This window comes from Podarcis pityusensis (assembly GCF_964106645.2).
Source record: "Podarcis pityusensis genome assembly, chromosome: 1".
NCBI classification, from domain to species: domain Eukaryota; kingdom Metazoa; phylum Chordata; class Lepidosauria; order Squamata; family Lacertidae; genus Podarcis; species Podarcis pityusensis.
The window spans coordinates 46659315-46673693 of record NC_138028.1 but is presented as its reverse complement, the minus strand read 5'-3'; the positions used below and the strand labels follow the sequence as shown (position 1 = coordinate 46673693).

Below are 14379 nucleotides of genomic sequence, written 5' to 3'. Positions count from 1 at the left end.
TTGTAGACAACCTCCACTGGGAACTAGACAGAGGGAGTACATCCCTATGTACATCCCTATGGGCTCTGCCGAACTTCTCAGAATGTAGCAGTAGGTCTGTCTTAACACCTATCCGGCAATGTCAGCACTGGTTGTCAGTTGTTTCTGGTCACAAATTGAGACTTCAGTGATTGTCTTTAAAGCTTTAAATAGCTTGGGTCCACAATATCGGAGGAGTTACTTCCTTCCATAGTAGTCTTTTGCTCACTCCCTAAGATCAGAAGGAGATGCCCATCTCTGTGTTCAACCTGGGTGGAGGCATGGTTGAGAGCAGCATGAGATAGGGCCTTCTCAGTGGCTGCACCAATGTTATGGAATACAGTACTGTATCTTTTTTCTTGAAACATGTACCCCCCCCCGCCTGCCTGCTGCCTGTTGGTAAATACATTCTTTTTTGAGCAGGCTTTTGCCTGCTAAGTATCAGCAACTTTGTGTAAAGGTTGGATTATGTTTTTGGTCTTCGCTTTTGTTATGTTTTTAGTGGGGCAGTGAAATGGGTAGTGTTGATGTGATTTTAAGTTAATGTATGCTGTGCTAAGTTGTGCATATGCACCAGAAGTGTAGGATAGAAATTTCTGTATAAATTAAATAAATATTTTTTAAAATGTAATTATTATTCACTTGTTTCCCCCCATGTCAGTTCTCCTGTTGGATGTAATTTGAATACAGGTTTTTATTTCTGCAGCCAATTTACCACGCAGTCCAGTCATTTTTTCAGGAATAGTAGTACACAAGAAGCTGCCTAATAACTGAGACAGATCATAGGTACATCTAGTGTCAGTACTGTTGACACTGACTGGCAAAGTTTCAGCTGAGACCCAGGATAGAACCTATGGCATTTTGCGTGAAAATCATGTGAGCAACACAAGCTATAGCCCCTCTCTTGCAGCTTAACAGATGTAAATCTTCCAGGGCATAGAAACTAGTTCAAGGGCTGATCTTTCCTTGCTTGAGCCTCCTGAAACATAACGAATGTTGCTATAAAAATTAATCTCTTGCGCCAAAGCAACTGACTGTTTAAATTAGATATAGAAAAAAACATTCCTGAATCGATTCTAATCTGCCCATCTTTGAGATTTCCTCTGCAGAAAAAGGAAAAATATACAGTATTAAGATGTTGGCATTTGTATTTGGTATAATCTAGCCTGCTGTGAAGACAGCACTTATACACAAGATTCCTATAGACCAGGGGTCAGCAATCCCCAGGGGCATGGGGATTCTGTTTGTTCAGGCAGCGCCATATCCTCCCCTGAGCCATTCCATTCGCCCCCCTCCCACACACCGCGACGGCCCCTCCTCCCTCCTGGCTTCTCCCCGCCCTGCCTAGAGGAGGAAGGGGGCTGGGCTGGGCTGGGCTGGGCTGGGCTGGGCTGGCTGAGCGCCATTTTAAGCAGCCCCTCTCCGGAGCCAGCCCTTTTGCGCCACTTATTGTCCCTCCGCCGCTGCCCTGGTGCTCCTGTGGGCCAGAGAGCGGAGCGGATGAACTCGCTCTGCTCACCCACGAGAAGCAGCGGTGGCGGTGGCCCCTGGGAAGATAAGCGCAGCAGGTGGGGGTGGGGAGGAGGACTACTTGCCCCCTTCACCTCTTCTTCCAGCTCCCCCCCCCGGCCGCTTCTCCATCCCGCCACAAGGTCTGAGGGACAGTAGACCAGCCCACGGCTAAAAAAATTTGCCGGCCCCTGCTATAGAGTCCAGTCACCCCACCCCATGGCATGCATGTGTGAGCATTCAGCACGCTGGGCTATTACAGTGAAGAAGAGGCCTTTTATTGGATCTTCTCCCCTCAATTCCACCCTCTGTTTCATTAAGGAACATTGTGAATGGATCTGAAGGGGGGAAAGAACTTCATGCGGATATGAGAGATAGGAAGTACACCCTTGCAACTAGCTTGCCCTGGGCTCCTATGCTTTTCCTTTTATACTTTCTCAAGCAACTTGAGATTTTAGAGTCAAGGTGCTAGGGACATGTTTAAGGCAAAAGCCAGTAACACTCTCATTAATGTATATTTATGGTGTAGTGAAAATGAGTTTAACAGTATGGAAAAGGGTGAGAGTGTACTATAAGGGTTGTTCTAAAACCATTTCCTACGTGGTTATAAAATAATCTTTCTCTTTTCTTTGTCCCCCTGTATTTTACAGCTGAAATGCTCCCTGGGTATATTGTACAGTGATGCTGAAAAAAGGAATAGGAACTTCAATTATGTTAATGAGTGATCAGACAAACAAAACTTGAGGTAAGAATATAAACTTTGAAGAAGCACAATGTGTCTGAAGGCAGCCCTGTATCAGGAAATGTTTTAATGTCTGGTGTTTTACAGTTTTTTATATATGCTGTAAGCCGCCCAGAGTGGCTGGGGAAACCCAGCCAGATGGGCGGGGTATAAATAATGAAATTATTGCTATTATTATTATTATTATTGGTGGAATGGACAGCCCCAAATTCCAGATGTTTGGCTCTGTAGTTACTCTTGAATTTTTCCTTCTGGAATTAAGTGAGGTAAGGGGTAGCATTTCAGATGTATAGGGCATTGCAAAGGGGTTTTAGAGGAAGGGGAACGATCCTGACCAAGGTTTAAAGACTTGCTTTTTTGTATAGTCAAAGCAGACACATTTCTTTTTCGTCATAGATACCTAGTTTATAAGCCCACTTCCCATAACAACTTGCTGTGGTCAGGAATTGTGGTTGTCATGAATGAGTTTGGGTGACCCTTGGGTTCCCGCAGCCACCCTCTTTCTTCCTCCCCTACAACCAGTTAATAATAATAATAATAATAATAATAATAATAATAATAATATAGTTTTGTGTCTTCACTCTTCTAACCCTAACCCTTCTTAGTCCAGAACTATAGCTTGCTTAGTTCCCACGCATATTGGTGCTTAATGTATACAGATGCTGCTGTTTGACCAGGGCAGATACCCAGTGGTGGCTTGCTTATGACACTGGTCTCTCTGAATAGAAATCACTGATTCTTCATCTTCAGAGGAAGAGGAATAAGCTACACCTAAATGCTATCTATCAGTCATGGTCAATGGGAACAAAACCTGAGCCACTAAGGTTCCTTTTGAGCTACTGAGCAGTTGCTGATTTTGAACCAACTGCTGAATGTTGGTTTCCTCTCTGTAGAGAGATCACAGTGTTGGCTGCTTAAATGAACACCAAGGCAAGTTTTTTGTAACAGAAGCATTAAATAAATGGTTAATTTAAATCAGCAGCATTTTACTGGTTTGGAAACAGAAAAAATTACTCATTTGCTTAATAAAACATTTGTAAACAGAGGATTAGTGTAATGTGTGATGGAGTGAGGGACAGTTTAGAAAGTTGTCTTCTATCAAGTTAGATCATTGTTCCATCTATCTCAGTATTGCTTGCACTGGTGGTCAGCGGTTTTCCAGAGTTTTAGGAAGGGTTCTTTTCCAGACCTACCTGGAGATGCAGGGGATCACACTCGAGATCGTCTGAACAAAAAAGCATGCACTCTACCACTGAAATACAGCCTTTCTCTAAAGTAAAAATCAGTAGGAATGCAGACTGATACTTGCTGCCATTAGCTGATTTTATTCTTGTTCTGAGGGCAATCTTGAGAAAGGAGAACTAAAAACATTTAAACAGTGGCTAATCCTTTGGTTTACAGTCAGTATGCTGGTTGTGGTAGATAAAAATATGTTGAACATATGGAAATGGAATGAGATTAACTATTTTCGTAGACCCTTCAAATAACATACCAGATGGAGCTAATATTGCATGGAGCTAAGACTTGCCTGGAACTGGTGATCTTGATGCAGCGATATCTTTGCCCCATGCCCATTTTTCTAAGTTATGTAACATCTCTGAAGGTATTACATGCTCAGCTATCAATTACATGATGTTTTAGTCACCAGAACCAGTCTGCTTTGGCTCTTATAGTCTACATTTTATGGGTCTTGAATTTCTCTCCCTTCCCACATTGGGTCAGATTCTGCCTTTATAAAGACCCTTCTAGACAAATGGCATGAAACTTCATTGCATAAAAGAACTGAATCAGTTTTGTTTTTCAGGGTGAATACTAGTGCTTTTGATCTTCTTTAATCTGATCCTTTTATCTGTCTTGTTTTAGTCCTAACAAGTTAGCTCATGTAGTGGTTACACTGAGGTTAAGAGATACTGTGACTTAAAGGATATCTCTGCAGATGCTTTGGTGTTTCAAGCATAAAATACCTTCAGGCTACTACAGCTATTCAGTTGCATAATCTGTTGGATTATGTGCTTTGAGTACAAGACTGATTACATAGCCTGTGTGTAAGTCATCTCTAAGAGCTTCAGAAGCAATACATTGCGATATAAAGACACAAATAAACCAGCATGTTATTTTGCAGATATCTGCAAGAGATGCTCCATTGTATACCCAAGATTCTTCATATAAGAACAAACCGCATTGTAAATGTCTTTATTTTACAGCACACAGTCTCCTCAGGCCTTACACTCATCTCCCACAAGCCTTGATCCAAGGGCAACATTCTGCCCCTCATAGTAAAGAGGAATGAGCTTTGGGGCAGGGAGTTTTCAATAGGGTTGCCATACGTCCGGATTTTCCTGGACATATTTGGAATACTGTAGTTGGCAGCAGTGCCTGGGCGGAAATCATAAAAAATGTCTGGTACAATCTAGACTTTTGGCAGCCCATGTTGGCAGTGCTGTTATTGCTGTTTTTCCATAAAAATTGCTAAAAATGGCATTTTTAAAAAAGCAATTTTGCCCAAAAAGCTCAACAGTTTTTGGCAAAGCTTAAAAAAGCTCAATAGATTTGGCATAAAGAAAAAAGCTCAGCAACCTTTCTGTCCGGGTTTTCACTGTTTGAAATATGGCATTCCTAGGTTTCGATCTGTTACTCTTTGCCACGTGGAAGAAAAGATATTGGGTGAACACACTAGTTACAGGAGTTTTGCAGTGGGAGAGTAAACAGCCACAGAAGAATGTGAATGAAATTAAGTTTGGGATTGACAAAGGGGAGTAGTGCTACTTGTCACAATATAATTGTAGGGCTGGCCAGCAGGGTTTTCTTTCTCTTTATTCTATGTTTTTGTGTTGCACATTACCTTGTTTCGTTTAAGCATTTTATGAATAGTTTATGTTAACGTTACAGGCAACAAGTGATAGTTGCCCAGGGTACCTGTACAAACTGCATTCCATGTGGCACCTGCAATAGCAAAGGATGCTTTGAGGGGGAAGTATCACATTTTTGAAAGGGGCAAAAGGTGGTATGTTGAGTGTCAAATGTATTATTTTAGCAACTTAAGCATATCCTTCAGGGAAGTAGTTTGGACTAATTATAACACAAAAAAAACCTGATTGTAAACAATGGAGACATGTTGCAAGAGAAACAATGGACTATTTTAAAGTTAACCTTTTATGTTTTACCAGAGTACCTTCATGTAAAGGGCTAAGATCTATTTTTCCTTCTCTTTTTAAACTTTACATAATGACGTTTTAAAGTTACTTTACTCTGGGAGCAATATTGCACCTTGTGCTCATGGAGTGACTCCTACAGATAAACTTTTCCAACCCCACCAGTTGTTCCCACAAAACTTCACTGAGCATGTTGTGACATTGTAGGGCAGTTGCTGGACTACAGTTTACATCAGTCTGGACTACTGGTTGTGCTGTCTGGGGCTAATGAGAGTTGGAGCCCAGCAACATCTTGGGGGGGCAGAGTCTAGTCATCCCTGCTGTAGGGCCATTCAATAGCAGCCATTGCCCTTTTGAATATCTGTAGCATCCTCCCATTGCTGGCTCTTTCCCAGGCCCCCCCATGTATGGCACTCTTCTCATGCTTCTTTAGCTCTTCTGCACATTTGAATCCTGGGGCAGAGTTGGCAACACAGCAGGACATCAGCTGCTATTGAATAACCCTGCTGGGCCATAGTGTGCTCTGAAGCGCTGAGTGGAGGTAGTTGGTGAGCAAGGATTGTCACGTGCAAGACTCATAGAGCCTTACGGAAACTGCTGTTAGAGCACAGAGTGTGGGATAGCTTTCTGTGGCTTGGATCCTAAGTTACTTTCTGTCAATGGAACTGAATGGAATGAGTCTCTCCCACCTTATCTTCCCAATCCTAATAAACAGATTGATACCTGTAGTTCTTCCATTATGAGGCAATTACAGTTACAGACAAATATGTGTTAATGTTGGGGTTTTACTTCCAGTTGAAAACCAGCTGTTTCTCGTTAAAGCAAAACTCTTAATGATGAATCTCATTTCTTTGAAGCACATAAGGCTCTGGCAATGACCAGCAGAGTAACTGATCCAATAATGTGATAGGCCAGGTGTGCCTCATGGCTATCCCAGGAACAGTTCTCTCAGTCCTGTGATGTAATTCTGAATTTGTTGCAACTTGCTGCACCCATCAGAACAGTAGAACTGGAAATGTTTGTGTGGCCTAATCCTCAGAGTGTTCCAACCATGTCAGCTGTGTTACAGTTGATTGGGCTGGCAGAAACAGCACTTTAAGGGTCCGGTCATGGAGAAATAACACTTGTTGTTAAGTCTCTCTTTGGTTACGCCCTAACTAGCAGTTGCCAAGAAAGCTTTGTGTGCATGTGTGTCACGTTTTGATATTTGATAAACATTAGCTCAAGATGGCTTCTGAACATGTATAGCAACTATTTGGTCTTGTGTATTTTAAATTATGTAATTCGAATGATTCATATAATTGAAATAATATGTGGCTGCATAGCTAACGCACACAGCCACTTTCTCAAGCTGGTGTTAGGCAAGCAGTCTCAGGTGTCTCTCTCCTTCCAATGTAGCCTGACCTTTTTATTCACAATTGGTTCACCTCTGGGTATACAATCCTGGTGTTGGGTGAAAAGGAGGCCAGCAAATCAGTTTTGCTGCAGGCAGTATAGCTGGCTGAATGCCAAGATGCATTGGATATATTATCACTGGACACACAAGGCTTGCATTAAAGAACACTGCTCTTCAACTGGTCAGTTGGGACCCACTAGCGGGTTGCAGCCTGATTCAAGGTGGGTCACAACAAGACCACTACCATCATGCAAATATATGGTAAAAGATTAATTAAGAAATGGGTCCTGAAATGCATGTTTGGGTTAAAACAAGTCCTGAGATACCTGCCCTGGATGACAGGAGGATAAGATCTATTACAGTCAAACCTCCACTTACCACTGCCTCTTCTTATGGTTTGCCGCTGTTCGCGCAGGAGCGGCGATTGCGTTTGTGCATGTGCAGAAGCGGGCAATCGCTGCCCGCACCTGTGCACAATGGCACCTCTCCCAGCGACCCATTTTGACCTCCGGACAGACCTCCGGAACAGATTGTGGTCGCAAATAGAGGTTCCACTGTATTTGATTATTGGTGTAAACCTCCAGAATGTCTTTTGTATAGTTAAGTTTTTATCTAAATCTTCAGTACATTTTATTTTATTTTATTGCTATGGCTAGTGGCTGATGCAAATAAAGATTCTTCTGATTCTGATAGGAGGATGCATACATTGTGGTGTTGTGGACATTGAGGCAGGTCAGGTTATGATTGGGACCTACGATAAATGGTGGGAAGTGCTCTGTGATGATGACCAAGTGTCTCCTAAATATGTTCTGGGAGTTCACTCATCCCTTCAGAGCAGATTGGGGGTGGTGTGGAGGCATGTGCAGGTGGAGGAAGTGGAGGTTCCTGTTGCACTACAGCCCATAATCAGGGAAAAAAATTTTTTTTAGGAAATGAAGAGAATTTTATTTTTATGTTACTTTATTTATTAAATTTATATACTACCCTTCTTCCCAAATGAGCCCAGGAATGAAAAATGTAAATACAATAATAAGACTTCTGATGGTGAAACTGTTGAAATATATGATGGTTAACTATAAACTGTTCCAAATTAAAGGAATATATTTGCGAAGAGAAATTAAAGACATTATGACAGCATAGAAAGATTTTACTAAGACCGAGAGAACTCATATAGTGAAGATACACAAAACTTAATGATTCAGAAAAACAAGCAAACGAGATAAAGAATCCCAAGATGTGTTTTTATTTATAGTAATAAAATTGGGTGATATGTTAACAAGAAAAGGGGCAAAGATGCACAAATACCAACATGGTTTATTTATCTTCCATATAGCATTTGACTTATAATATAACACTCCACCTTCAAACGTAGAAAATATCCTTAAATTGTCTCTTCCAACACTCCACCAAATCACTCATCACAAGCAGAGATGGCTGTTGCTAAATGGTATGCACAGATTCTCTTATGAAAGGGATGGAGTCTGCCCATACACAATTTAGGAGGCATTCTGATAATTGTGAGGCTAAACTTCGCAGTATGCTGGCTCATCCTAGAGGTCTGCTTGGTTTCCTTTCTCTCATGCTTGCTTGGCCACAGGGGAGCATGAATCATGCTCAGTCAGTGATGCACAAACTCATTCACAAGACCAGATTTCAAGCATATCCATTACAACGCGATTTCCATAAATCATCTCCCAGCTCACTAATGGCTGTATGAATTGTACTGACTAGACAAAGCTAGCATTGCTGATAATATTCTAATGTTGATGTAGTAGTACATAACCAGTGACTCAGTCTGTTAGCAGTTGTGCTGTAGAGACAGATAATGTGGAGGTACAAAGTTCAATTCAATATTTGGAAAGCTGGGTGAATTGAGGCCTCTAGTTTTTAACCAGCTTATTTGAGAGACCAGAATGAGGTATATGTTCAGAGCACAATTCTACGTTCCATAATTGTATACTAGTTTGACACCCATTTTCAGTCAACACAAAATTGACTGATGCTTGTCACCGAGCACCATATTTTGCTAGTTGTAAAAATCTTTCCTTTCAGGCACCTCAAAACACTTGGTTTAAGCAGTCCTTTGGCTGAGGTGTAAGTGAAATGTAATGTGAGCAGTATTTAAATTGGGGATTTTAGATAGTGTGTCTTGCACAATTGGAAAGGTTATTAGTAGCTGCAGACTACCTGGAATCAGGCCTTTTTTGTGATACACCAGTAGAATGTTTATCTGTTTGGAGGCCATTCACATTACGTACAGAAATGAAATAGGTGGGAGGGAGCTGTAACAGACTGAGAGAGAAATTAGTCCATTCACAAATATTTTCCTGGTATCAGGGACTCGGTGTCGGTTCTGAACTCTGTGTTTTTCCACTGTTTGGGGTTGGATGAGGTCAAGCAAGTTAAAACTTAATTTAGGGACAATGGAGGTCCAGGTAGCAGCTGTTGTTGGGAGTGCCTTTGGTCTGGCCACTCACTCCATGGTTTTCTTGTTGAAAGGGAGTTCAGTTCTAATGAGGAACAGGTAAAACAAGTTTCTGCTTGGTCTGCAAAATCCATACATGCCTTGCTCATAGCAGTGGATGGCAGATGAAAACCAAACATTAGCTGGCAAAGCATTGCATGCAAAGCTTTGTGGCTCCCTTGAGATAACTCTGCAGTCCCTGCCCACAGGTTGGGAACCGCCATTCTAGATATCATAATCTTAGTGTAGCTACAGTGTTTGACAACGTTCCAGATAACGTTCCATTTTATGTTAAGTTTTATTGCTTAGTGTTATATGGAAAAGGTGCAGCAATTCTTCAAGTTAACATACTTTAAGTATGCAGTGAGTTTTTAGGAGTTAGACATGCATATAACAAAAAATACCCAGAAATAAAGTAAAGAAAAACATTAATATTCCTGGGTTTAGCCTATGCCCTAGCAGTAAAAAAAAAAAAGTACTGAAAGCACTTTCATATTAGTTATATTAAATATATAGCAGGAAACTGAAGTTAGTCTTCGTTCTCTTGTGCATATCTGCACAACACGTTTGTCACATGTGTACATGATGTTTGTGAGGTAGCAGGTGGCGCTGTAGTCTAAACCACTGAGCCTCTTGGGCTTGCTGATTGGAAGGTTGGCGGTTCAAATCTGCGCGACAGGGTGAGCTCCTGTTGCTCTGTCCCAGCTTCTACCAACCTAACAGTTTGAAAGTAGATAATTAGGTACTGCTGTGGTGGGAAGGTAAACGGCATTTCTGCACGCTCTGGCTTCCATCATGGTGTTCCATTGCGTTTTAATCATGCTGGCCACATTACCTGGAAAGCTGTCTGTGGACAAACGCCGGCTCCCTGAGCCTGAAGTGAGATGACCGCTGCACCCCAAAGTCGCCTTTGACTGGACTTAACTGTCCAGGGGTCCTTTACATGATGTTTGTCTGTACAGATGTATTATTGTTGTTGTTTTAAATTTCTGTTTTGCCTTTTCTCCAAAAGGAGCCCAGGGTGGCAAGCAACCAAGCAATAAAACAATACTATTAAAAAGAAAATAAAAACATGTTAAAGGATTATGAACATGCAAACGTGTATGGAGGAGCCCTAATTTTTTGGACAATAAACACCCTTCCCCCAATCATAAATGTGCCCTAGGTATCCTTATGACATGGAGCAGGCACAGCAGAACTTAATGAGACAGCTATGAGAGAGGCACCAAACCTTGGGCTAGTTAACAGATGCTATGTGTGCTGAACATCTGCCTTCAGCTGAAAGACAGGCCAAAAAAGTCATTCGGGATTTTTTCTTTTTGCTTGCATTGCAGACACCAAGCTATTTTAGAATAATACACTTAATCCCCCTTTAGATTTGGTTTTATTGTTATCATGTCCCGTCTGGCAAACCCACATAGGGCATGTTATGAGTAGTAAACAAATTTCCCCTCTATTTCTTCGGGATATTTTGTGTTGCTTAGATTTGTTATGGAAAGCATATCCTGTGTTTGTTTTATGGACTGGCTTTTTATGCCTTTTTGATACCAAGCAAAAGTTTGTAGACATTCATGGGCCTGGCTTGCACATCACATTGAACTTTAGTTAAAAGCAAACTATGTTTTAATATGCAGCATGCCAGTGCATACTTCTGAAAAGTTTTCAGTCTCCCTTTCAGACTTCAGTGCACTTTCACTGTTCCCCTTCTTTTGACATATCTATGGACATCTAAGGGAGATTTGTATTAGTGGTGAACTGATGATGTGATTCCGTTTCTATGTGTCTACCTTTAGTCTGTCGAGATGTGTTGATCTAATATAAATGTATATGTGAACCAGCTTAAGGTGAGTTTTTGTCCTTTTTAGATTGTACTAAATGTTATTGCTCTTGAATCCTGCTGTACTATTCCACATGCTCACACCTAGATTTCAGGGCACACCTGTATTGTCCCATCTCTTTCTCACTGCAGCTGAATTATTTGCACTGTTCCAATTCAGAGGAAGTGTCTTGAGATGCTAAACCAGTGCAGGGGGTGTGGCTGTACTGGAGCAATTCCAGTTTTGGCTGTTTGACTGGCACAGTGATCCTTACACCTTTCTTTAACAGAGCACTTAGCATTATATAGATTATATAATTTTATTTGGAACAGGAGGCCCAAATGCCTTGTGCTTCCTGTTTATTGGGCTCTTCGCCATTGTCCAAAATGGAACTCTCACGAGTTCCGTTCTGGATGACACAGAAGAACAGGAAACACAAAACACTTGTGCTTTTCCTGTGTCGTCCTGCATTCTATAGTTTGTAAAACTGCTCTTCAATTAAAGATGGGTGCCAAAAAAATTTATGTAGATTGTTTTCTATTTAAAGCTAGAATTGAATGCAAAGATGAAGAGAATAAGCAACTTTGGTTGTATCCAGTGTTGCTTGAGAGAAGTCAGCTGGTGCAGCTGATGATTCCCTTTTTGAAATACAACTTATTTACCCTTCTAATAATAGTAAGTGCTTTAATTTCACTCTTGGAAGTTAATTTGGATATTAATGATGGGAAATTGGAAAGGAGATAAAATTGTCAGTTGCTGTAACCACATTTCCTTAGGGGCAATTTTTTAGCTAAGAAGAAATATACTAGTTTTGAAAGAAACCTTTGTAGAATTAAGTTCAGACCACAATTGCTCTTCGGAAGGAAGATGAAGTGGAAAAATGGTTGTATTGATGGAAAAAGCTTACTGTGGCACACTTTCCAGTTCTACCCACAAAGCTTGACCCATCTCAAAAGCCAAAATGAAACCACCACCGTAACTATATTTAAGATCTTAACAATAGTTGTTTCTTTTTGTGGTGTTTGTGAAATGTCTAACCATGTTGGCATCTTACACCTTAATGTTGACATCACCATGAAATGAACAGTGCTGTTTTATTCTTTGTGCTATTGTTTTGACTGGCTATAGAATTTGCATAACATCTTCGTTGAATATATTCAGTACAAGCTTTTTGAAAAGTGGTTTTATATACTACTTATTTGGTCCAAAGACCACCCCCAAAGTAATAAACTAATACAAAAGAAAGATACAGTAAAAGTACAATAAAGCTATATAAAATGGCAATATCACCCTGCGATAACACTGCAGGTGCATTTGTGAGTTGTATTCCTGCTCTCACTACAGATGCCGCTCCTCATCATTCTACTTCTCACTTGAAAGCAAGGTAAACTACCTCAAATTCTCCCTCTCAACGCCTGTCCATTGCTCCAATCTCTCATCTAGGAGTAGGCCTGCCCATAACTGTTCACCCACGAGGAATGCCCTTGCCCTCGTCACACCCCAAAGGAGAGATCCCAAGGGATTTTTATCCTTTGCTTTTGGGGTTATCCCACCACAGATGACCCTTTCATAGCTGTCTACGTTCCCCTTTTTTAAAGGGAAATTCCCTTATTCTGAACAGGATTCCTCGCAAGAAAAGGGAAAAGTTGACAGCTATGGACCCTTTGCCTCCCAAAAGCCCTTAGTGGGGGAGCTAGCCAGGCTTTCTGGCTGCTTCAGTAGGTTGCCATTCACCAGGTACCATGCAACAGAAAAGGTCTGGGGAGGCTAAGGTTAGTATCCACCTCCCAGCCAGAACCCATCCTGCTACTGCTGCTTAACAGTTATTGACGTTATTGAAAAGTGATGCTGATTTGATTAACTTGTTGAGAATTTGCACGGTTCGACAGCTAGGACTAGAAAATGCACAAGTAGTCAGTGCATTTCCATGGAGGCTGACTGAAGGCCTAACTTAAAACTTTTTTAAAAATCAAGAGACATGGAAGGTATGTCCACTTAAGTTTGTTGGCTTGAGCAGATGCTTTTTAGTATTCAGGGGTTCAAATAGGCAAGCATTTTTGAAGATCATATATTTAACATAGACTGAGGAACTTTCATTTTAGTGACATCTCTGTAAAGTTTATACTAGAAAGCCTAGTCATAATTTTATGTTAGGTAACATGAATATGATTGTCGTGTTTATTCAAGCTCAAGTAGCTGTTGTTGGGGTGTGGGAATTGGAGAACAAAATATTCCCTCAACACTCACTTTTTCTCAGTGAGTTCAGGAGAGTTGGTAGAGAGTAGGGAATTCCATTTGTGTTTTTGAATATATTTTGCTGCTCTGAAGGTGGGCAGCAATTTACTTTTTATGGCCACTCAACCACTGTGCACTGCTGAAATTCATGCACTGCTGAAATTCATGTGGCTACACATTTGGTTTAAGTGACCTGCAGGAGCAATATAATTACTAGCTACAAAAATATTACAAGGGGCTCAGGCTGAATTTACAGGGCAATATGTTGCCACCCTTTTAAAAACAAGTAATGGAATTATATTATTTTTCTGCTGCTAATCACTCTGAAAAAATGACCACATGAGCTGGCTTATAAAGCTAAGTACAATAAAAATACATAAGCACCAGAACATATTCTTAAAAACAACTCCTAAAACTTCACACAATAATCAGAAATAAAACATTTCAGGTCATGTGCTGCCAATTCCTCTCCATAGTCCACAAACTGCAAAGCCTAGATCCTGCCCCCCCATCTGACATAATAGGAAGATTTTGATTTTTTACCTTAAAGGTTTCTGTGCAGTTCTCCCTTTGTCTTACTCTCTCTGTGTCTCTGTCTCTGCCTCTCTTTCTGACACCCACACCTAGTTAACAAGTCACTGCTTTTTGCACTTAGCAACTGATTTTTAAAACTCTTGTTTTTGAAATCCCACTTTGCAAAACCGTGGGAATTCAACACTTTGAGTCACAGACCTCCTGATGAGCCCAACATCAAATGCATTGTTTGACTCTGCTGCGATTGGGAGAAAATTGTTCTGTGCTATTTTTTCCAAGAAGAGGAAAATCATCACATTAGCAGCCTGCTAACAATTGTTTGTATGGGAATCCTAACCAAGGTCGTAAAATTGGTGACAACGAGCAAGAGGAACTTGATTTTAATAATTGTAAATTGCGTGGCAAATTTAAATCATAATGGAGTAATTTAAAAACAGTTTGGAAACAGTGTTAGCAGCCCTAGGAAAATCTTGTTCTTCTGCATGCTTCTTTGCCAATGGAAGTGCTCGTGA

At 40.9% G+C, this 14379-nt stretch overlaps 1 protein-coding gene across 8 annotated transcripts in view; it reads left to right on the top strand.

Moving 5' to 3' along the window:
- Window positions 1-14379, top strand: part of SIPA1L1 (signal induced proliferation associated 1 like 1) — a 158304-nt gene that overhangs the window by 27449 nt on the left and 116476 nt on the right. For 7 of the 8 annotated variants that reach the window (XM_080993717.1, XM_080993722.1, XM_080993721.1 and 4 more), the window contains exon 2: window positions 2178-2272. The exons of the other annotated variant lie outside the window; for it this stretch is intronic. The gene's annotated coding sequence lies outside the window, so the exon portion shown is untranslated. The remainder of the gene's footprint in view (window positions 1-2177; window positions 2273-14379) is intronic. 8 annotated transcript variants of the gene reach the window in all.